The sequence below is a fragment of the Pteropus vampyrus genome, unplaced genomic scaffold (genome assembly GCF_000151845.1).
Source record: "Pteropus vampyrus isolate Shadow unplaced genomic scaffold, Pvam_2.0 Scaffold114, whole genome shotgun sequence".
NCBI lineage: Eukaryota > Metazoa > Chordata > Mammalia > Chiroptera > Pteropodidae > Pteropus > Pteropus vampyrus.
Genome location: NW_011888895.1, coordinates 1,276,940 through 1,285,422, shown reverse-complemented (window position 1 = coordinate 1,285,422; position 8,483 = coordinate 1,276,940).

The following is an 8,483-nucleotide window of genomic DNA, read 5'->3' as shown; positions in this document are numbered from 1 at the left end:
TTATTTCTGGGTTCCAAGTCAGTTAGGAACAAAGCCGATCACCCCGTCTCAGTTCACAGGCTTATACTGAGACTAGTTTTCCTTGGTATTGCTGGAGAGCAGGGCTCACCCCCGTCCTATAGGACATGGATGGTATTCTGTACAGTTTCGATTGCTAACTGTACTACAAGATGTGTCCTTTCGTGATCTGTGCTCAGGGCAAGGGAAGTCATATTTCATTGATGTGCATTACAAGTGCCCCCATAGAACCGAAAGTTTATAAGTTCATAAGATCCCCAAAGGTGTACTTATTGAGCCTCCTTCAGCAGATAGGCAAAAGCCACTGCCAATGGTCACTTTGGCCTCCACCTGTATTAAGATAGTCAAGAGCCCCTGTTGGGTCATGATACAATCCCATTCCCCATGCTGCATTCTCGAATTATCCAGCATTATTTGGTGAGCCTGACCCTCTTCACTAAAGGCTCATCACCTTTCCAGGCTGACACCCATACTTTGCCTTCCTTCTAGAAGAGAATGCCTTCTAATTTACTTTTCTCTGCAGAAGCCAGGAGTAGAAGTGGTGTTATCTAGGAAAGACCTGTAGAAAACTGTCTTTTCCAATGGTGGGGCTTCCCGTGACATATATAGGAGACACACAAGGTTTTTGACAATGTTATATCAGTATAAACACTGTCAGATTGGACAGAAAGGGACAAAGACAGGACAAAATTGAAAAGAAGGCTACCAGACTCCCCAAATTCTAGAGTCGTGAAATAGGCTAATAAAACTACTCAGCTGCAAACATATGCTGCTCTTTAGGGACAAGAAAGGATAACTCTGAAGGCCGAGCCTTAGGCCCAGAGGCTGAAACCACAGGCATGGAGATGAGAGCCATCTACACGGTGTACAGGCAGAGGACAGAGCAGTGTCACTAGAAGCAGTGGCCTAAGAAGGCGGAGTCTCAAGCCGCAGCGGATTACTCTCACAGGCCTTAAAATTTAATGGAATTTTCCCTGTTGGATTTCAAAATTGCTTGGGACCAGTGACTCCTCCCTATCTTCCATATTCTCCCTTCTGGAATGGAAATGTCTGTAACCATTATCCTACACTGTCCCACTATTACACGTTGGAAACAGATAACTTGCTTTCTACTTTCACAGGTCCACAAATGCAGAAAAGTTTTGTTGCAGAATGAATCCTACCCAGAGCTTTACTCATACCTGATTTAGATAAGTTTTGAAACTTTTTTGTTTTCTGTTGAAATGGCCATTATAAAGATAGCAACATACTCAATAAAAGAACAACTTCGAGGTGAAAGAAATTCTCTGGCTTAAACATCATACCAAATAGGTAGCTCTTACTGAAATCGTGGTTCTTACGGTTTCTCAAAGCCAAATATCAAGAATGGCTCAACGAAGCCAACAGAGCAAATGTCAGAAAGTGGCTCTGAAACTGGAAAAAAATATCTCAGGAAAGATCTGGATGAAGATGGAAAGAGAAAGACCTCTAGTGCCAGAAGACCTCGAAATGAACCCTGGGAGACCTTTACCAGAAGTTAGCTACTGTCCTCGGTCAGTGTTGGTGGGGAATCTTTACTAAAGGATGTTTCTGGTGCATGCTCACCCTCACCTGTTACTGACAGAATACGGGACACGAACAAAAGCCCAGGTTTTAGCACCCCATGGAACATTCCCAAATTACTGCCTTCAATAGATTTTGGATGCATTTTGGTCACGTTTTATTTATTCTTGAGATTACTAGAGTGTTTTCCTGGCAAAAGCTACAGCTCGTACAATAGCTAAATGACAGCTTCATTTCATGTTTCTTACTTGGGGAATCCCAGCCTACCTCTTCCCTAATAGGAAAATCCATGTCACTGGAATTGTCATTAAAGAACTCTGCAAAGCCTTGCCATTCAAAAATGTATGGCTTTGACCATCTTCAATCCCAAGGAAAAGTCAAGAGGATAAATTGTATTTTACTGTTAAGGAGAGGAAAAATCTCTGAGACCCTTGAGCTTCTATAACAAATGGTTGCCAATGACCTTAATATCCATGAGATCAACTGCTTCTTGGGTTCATCAACTCACTCTTCATGTGTCTGAGAATATCACCCAACATCCCAGACTACATCCTCTTACAGGCAATTATAGCTGAAAGAGAATAATGTGACATATTTAGTCTTATCAACAGATACTGGCAGCGTTTCCTCAAGATTTTCCTAATCATTGCCTGTATGACCTCAAACCTGGAAACCTGGTCCTCTAGAAGGGACAACAGAGAAAGGTAGCTCCCAAATCTGATGCAAGGGACTCTTCTCAGATTCTACTGACCACCTCACTGTGATCAGATCACAAAGGATTGATCCTTAGATTCGCACTGCCCAGTCAAGAAGACATAAAGCTACTTTACACCAATGAAAAGCCATTGAAGTTCTCAATCTAAAGATTCTTATAAGTGCTTCAGAAACTGACAATCTTAGGGTGGGGACCACTAATCTATAACTTCACGTCAATGAAAAGGAAACCGTTTCCACCCAAGACATGAGAACTAGATCACAAATGCCTGGAACACTGATTGACGTACGTGTCTTCACATGTTTGGTTATTTCTTTGCCTAGCTCTTTTTTCTCTCTCTGCTGGTTTAAGGTTCCGGATGGTGAATAGCTTTTTTCTACCTCCTAATGATGATACCCATTTGGACCCCTATTCTTAGCACTGTTTTTTGCACCCCTGGTCACCCCATGGCTCTAATGTACAATTCAACCAACCATTGGGTTTGTCACCACCTTCTTTTGAATGACACCCAGTCTCCTTAGTGAATCAGTTGATTTCTAGGTGATAGAATTTAACTCCTGTGTGATTTTAAATATGGCGAATATTATAACAAGACAGATAGCCAAAAACCCAAGACCTTCTCTCAAGTTACACACAAAAACATGAGAATTTTCTCTCCATTAAAACGATACCTGGGTATCTTTCATACAAATTAGTACTTCAACGAGACTTACAAGTAGGGCTTGGTACCAAAACCGGGTGCTCTTAATGCTGTGACCAGTGTGAAATTCTCCATATGGTGTCATAGTCACTCAACAGAGCTATGTTTTCCTGAGGAGCTATAATATTTAGCTAAAAACAAAAACAAACACACAAAGAACGAATAGAGCTTGGTAAGAGATTAAGTGGTAAGAGACTAATTTGCAAGCGGAGGATTCCTCTCTTATCGGATCCTACAAAAAAAGCCTCCCTGACTATGGAGCTACCTGCTGATCACTACTGTGTATCTCACTGTTTGGCGCTCAGCTGCGCTTGGGTCAAAGCTGTAGGACACAATACCTGATGAAGGTATTTTCCTCCATAGTGTTTATAGCCAATGATTCTGGGATAAGGAGTATAAAAATGAGGAAGTGGTTTTCTCAAGTTGCATATTCCCTTACTTTACTTTCCCCAATCTCTAACACGGTCATCTATGCAACTCAAAACTCAGAAGCACAGCTGCAGCAAGCTGCTGTCAGTAATGGGGGCACGCTACATCTCCCAGTAGTACTAGAGAAAAGAAACGCATTGAAACCACTGCATTATAAATCAGTGCAAAACCATGAAAGTTGGAGATATGACAATAAGTTAATATAACCAATTTTTTAAAACTATGCCTTCAAGGAGTACCTCTCCAAGTCATTGATTCCATCTCTCTTTCCCATGTGATATTACCTGCTTCCTGGGTGGGTGAGAATTTGTATGTGTGTGTGGGGTGCGGGGGGCGGGTTGGGGAGAGACACAAGGGAAACACGTAGGAAAGAAATACCGAAGAGTCACTGGAGGTGGGGCGAGGCAGCATAGCCGTGTGGGGCCGGGACCCCCATCACTGTGCACATTACTGGTGCTGGTTCCCACCCCAACCCCATGACCACTCTCAACGTCCCTAAAGCACTGCTGCGTTTCGTGCACATACACTCCTAGCGGAAAGCCTAGGTCCAGCTTGGGGGTCCACCAGCAGTCATGCCCTCTCGATTACTTCCTCCAACAGAAAGCTGTGAGAATTCTCCACCCCTTGGAATCATTAACCTATGCCTCCAAGACGAGAAGGATGACCACGCACGGGGAAACCAACTTAGTGTTCGAGTTTCAAACAGAAGACACAAAGCCAGGACGCAGCTGCAGGAACACAGATACCGTGGGATTCATGGTGCTAATTTGGGAGAACACAGTTCAGAACCCAGCTTATGGAGTCCGCCTACGGACGTGGACCCCCATTTGCTACAAGGTGCAGAAAACCTGACAAGGGCGATTACGGAACTCTCGATGCTTTTGACCGATATGAACTGAAGTTCCAAAACAATATTCTAGGCTCCGAAGGAGTCCTGACCCAGCCTGTTGCCATTTGGGTCCCAAGAAAGTCATGGTTATGGCACTGCAGTTGGGAAAGAGTAACCTCATCCTCTGAATCAGAGGCCTCTGCCCACCTCTCTAGTCTTATGTGCTCCCACTCAGGGTCTTCAGTGTGGGCAACTCAACAGCAGAATCCGGGTGGTCAGGTCTGAATCCTGAGAGTCACTTCACGTCAGTGCTGTCAAGACCAGCATTGGTCTCATCCTCTCAAGTAATTGTCCCTCCCAAGAAGCTCCCTACCCAGTGACTTGCTAGCGGAGCTCATCACCTGCCAGCTTCGGCTGGAGCAAGAAGTCTTAGATTTCCCAGCATGGGGCACCTCACCACAGAACAAAGTTCGCTGCTGCTTTGGGCTAGCTCCTCGACCCCGTCAAGATTCACAGGCTGACCTGAGCACGAAGATGACTCTTCCGACAGCTGCTTCCCCGTGGACCAGAGGCACTGAGGGGTCTTTCTGCCCAGGCCTCCACGCCAACCAGCCTCATGTTTTTAGCACTCGCTGGAGATCAGGGTCTGCAGTGCCCAGGAGATTCTAGAGATAAAATCCAGAAATAAAATCGGAGTCCCAACTTGCCGGCCTTCGCAAAGGGTCCCTCGGGCCGCTCCACTCGCTCACGGGCACAGTCAGGATCTCTAAGCCCACGACCAGCAGTAGGAGCCTCTGCCCACCGCACCGCTCCAGCCTCGTTTGCACCAGGCCGTGACCATCCCGGGCACAGTGGCCTTCGCAGTCAGAGGCAGCCCCTTTCATCTCTCCTCGGATTCCTCCCGGGTCACATTTCTTCAAGCTCTCTGTGCCGCTGGCTGGGACTCTGTGTTCTGACGGCCCAAGGAGCTGGCCACCCACCAGGGCTTTGCTCCCATACCCCGCTGGCAACAGGACCAGAACCATTTTCACAGCTTCTCCAATATCACTTTGTGTTCCGGCTCCGGGGTGCCTGGAAGCCCAGCCTACCCTCCCCATGAACCAGCTTAAGGAGGGGGCAGGTAAGCTGAGTCCTCCTGGGGACAGCCTCAGAGACTCGCGTGCCTCTAATAATAGTGACACCCTGTGTCTGCACCAGAGCCAGCCCCAGAAGAGCCAAGCCCCTTTCTTGATGCAGATTTCACTGACCCAACTCTTGGGACAGACAGACCTATAGTTCTGTTTTGCGCATTAGCTTATTTGTATATGTAGTAGCTTTAAGATTTTTTTTTCTCTTTTGAGTCTTACAAACTCTTTGCCTCAGATTTGATGCAAGAGAGTCTAAGACTTTTGCACATATGCAAAAATTCTTCCCAGATCAAGAAAATCTCCATTTTTTAGAAGCTCTATTTACAAGTTGTCAATAGAGACGTTTGTGAAAGGACTGAATTGGGGGGGTGGTGAGTTCTGTTTTTCACTATTGAACACTTTTTTTTTTTTTTTTTACTCTGGCTGCTACTGCAGGGGATTATGGAAGAGAATAAACATGAAGATGTGTCCAGAAGGAGCTCATGTCACCACCTCAGGGAGCCTCAAAATGCATTGCGGGAATGAACAGCCTCTGTCCTCAGCTCAATGGCGCGATGCTGAAAGCCACATGAGAGCCAAGAATCGGGCCTGTGGTTTTCTCTGTCTTTGGGGCCAGTGTGAATAGAGAAGTTCAGTCTTCTCGCTTCTTTTTTTTTTTTTTTTGAGGGGTCGGGGGGTTGTTTAAGGCACATCTCAGGCTTGGCCTCAGCATCCCCCAGTGGTTCAGCATGTGCCCAGGGGCCCTGCCTCATCACACAGGCACATATCTGGATTTTTCCCCAGGGACTGTCCTTGGCCTAGGGCAAGGCTCTGCATTTGCTGTGTTGAGAAGCCACCGTGGTCTGCCTGTGAACGAAGGTATGGTGTCGTTTGTCACTCTTTTTGTATGATTCAAAATACCTCAGCGGACCCGAGCCTTCGCCCCGCCACGGTATAAGAAGGCCTCACTGGCGGTCAGCCCGCTAGGCTGCAAGACCCTTAGGCAACTTGCCAGCTGGCACCAGACCTCGGCTGGCCACCCTTGCACAGAGAGGAGGGCTGGCCCGGCAGGAAAAGCCCAGTCATTTTTCTAACCACAAAAGGGATTTATCAAACCATGGATGGGAGAAGAAGAAGAAACTGGGAGATTTCCTCTTCTCTGGGCTCTTCCTCACTCACAACCTCTGAAACATTCGAAGAGTGACCGCCTCTGTTCCAAGATGCTCAGGAACCAGTGGGTGGCTAGATAGTCCTCGGAGAGCTGGTGGCCATGGGCCTGCTGGGACGCAGAGGCTCTGGGACCCGGCCAACCACTAGAGTTAGCAGCGAGCAGATGCTGGTTTGGGAAGATTGATTCTTGAAGACGAAGTAAAAACCGATCTTTTGAGGCTAAGCTAGCTACTGGATTTGTTTTCTAATGCTGGAGACAGAGGATGTGACTATGAGAGCATTTCCGTTTGGTCTGTTTAACAAGCCTGTTAGGCTTAAAAATGCTCCTCCTCAGGTACTTTTACTTCCTAAATCCTAGAATCCCTATTACCTTCTATGGCAAAAGAGTGAATATCACCTTATAGGACTAAAGAAGTGATGAAGCTAAGGATCTCGAAAGGAGGGACTTATCCTGGATTATTTGAGTGTCTCCAAATGCCATCACAGGTGTCCTAATAAAAAGAGGCAGAGAGACTCTTCATAGGCACACAGAGGAGAAGGCGATGTAAAGACAGACAGAGAGTGGAGTGACTCAGCACGCCTAACTTCAGGGGCAGCTGAAAATGTGGTTTAGAGCTGGGCGGCCACGTGCCCATCTAAAATTCAGATAGTTCCAAAAAAAAAAAAAAAATCAAATCATTTTATGAGTGAAAGAAACAACACTCACCACTCCCCAAGGAAGACCATCTGAAGTCCCAGCCAGTCACTGGACCCAATGTCGGGAAGTAGCTCCTTGTGACTCAAATGTGTAAGTGAATAAACAAGTTATAGCTCCCACTCCACATACTCACCCAGTATACAATCACGGAATCCGAACAGGAAAGCCATGATAAAAATGCCCAATGGGAAAGGGCAAGAAAGGGAAATTCAAGAAGCCAACACGCAGTCCATAATGATTAAAAAAAAAATCTTCTGGGCAGAAATTGTGAGGAGTCCAGCCTTGGCAGGGAGGCACATGTCTCGATTCAACTCTGATTCTGTGCTCCAAGTTCTTGCTTGTCCATTCCCCTACTTGGCCTCATCCAAAGTGGCTGCTGAGGAGGACATTCCCTTGTGGGTACTTTAGGAGCAAACCACCAAAGCCTTTAGTAAGCTGGGTTTCTGATATTCTTCAGAATACAGTTCCGTCCAAATCGTAGTGGCTTCCAGAACACAGGTGTGCCCCCCACCTAAAGCCCGCACCTGTCCCTGAAGACCACAGAAGCAGGACCAGACGCCTGCTTCCCACACTCCGGATGCGGACACAACACCTCGCACATCGTGTATCTGATTCTGACCCTAATCGACTTCCCAAAATGGCACCCAAACACAACAAAAAGCCTACCTGTAAGTAAAAAGCTGTCGCCTTAGGTTATGAAATGCTTAAATGCGCCCTTCCGGACTGCGTGGCTCTTAGATTCCCTTCCGTCGGAAAGCTCTCTCTCCCGCTTTGCTTCCTTATCCTCGGTTTTAGCCTGTTCTTAGCTTTTCGGAGACTTATTGTAAAACACGAGGCAAAAACAGGGCTATCTGTGGAAAGTACTGCAGAGATGCTTTGAGGACAAGCGCTGGGTTGCAGAGAGTAGCTGACAGCGAGGAAGAAGCTGCTATGAATTATCCAAGCTAACTAATCATCCTTGTAGATATAATAATAAAGGAAGCCAAAGAAGACCAAGGGCAGGAGCCAGCTAACTCCAGACTGGAAAGTTCTATAGGACCAATAACATGTTTCCTTTTTTTCTTTTTTTAAACCGGGGCTATCTAACAGGACAACCATAGGTTAAAGAGACTTGAGATACATCTAGTGTAATATGATTATTATGAACTTGGATTAAATCCTGGTTTGAACAAAACAATTCTAAAATGATTAAGGCAATCAAGGAAATTCGAGCACTGACTGAATAATCAACACAGAGGAATTATTAGCTTTGGGTGTGGTCGCTATATTTTAAGAAG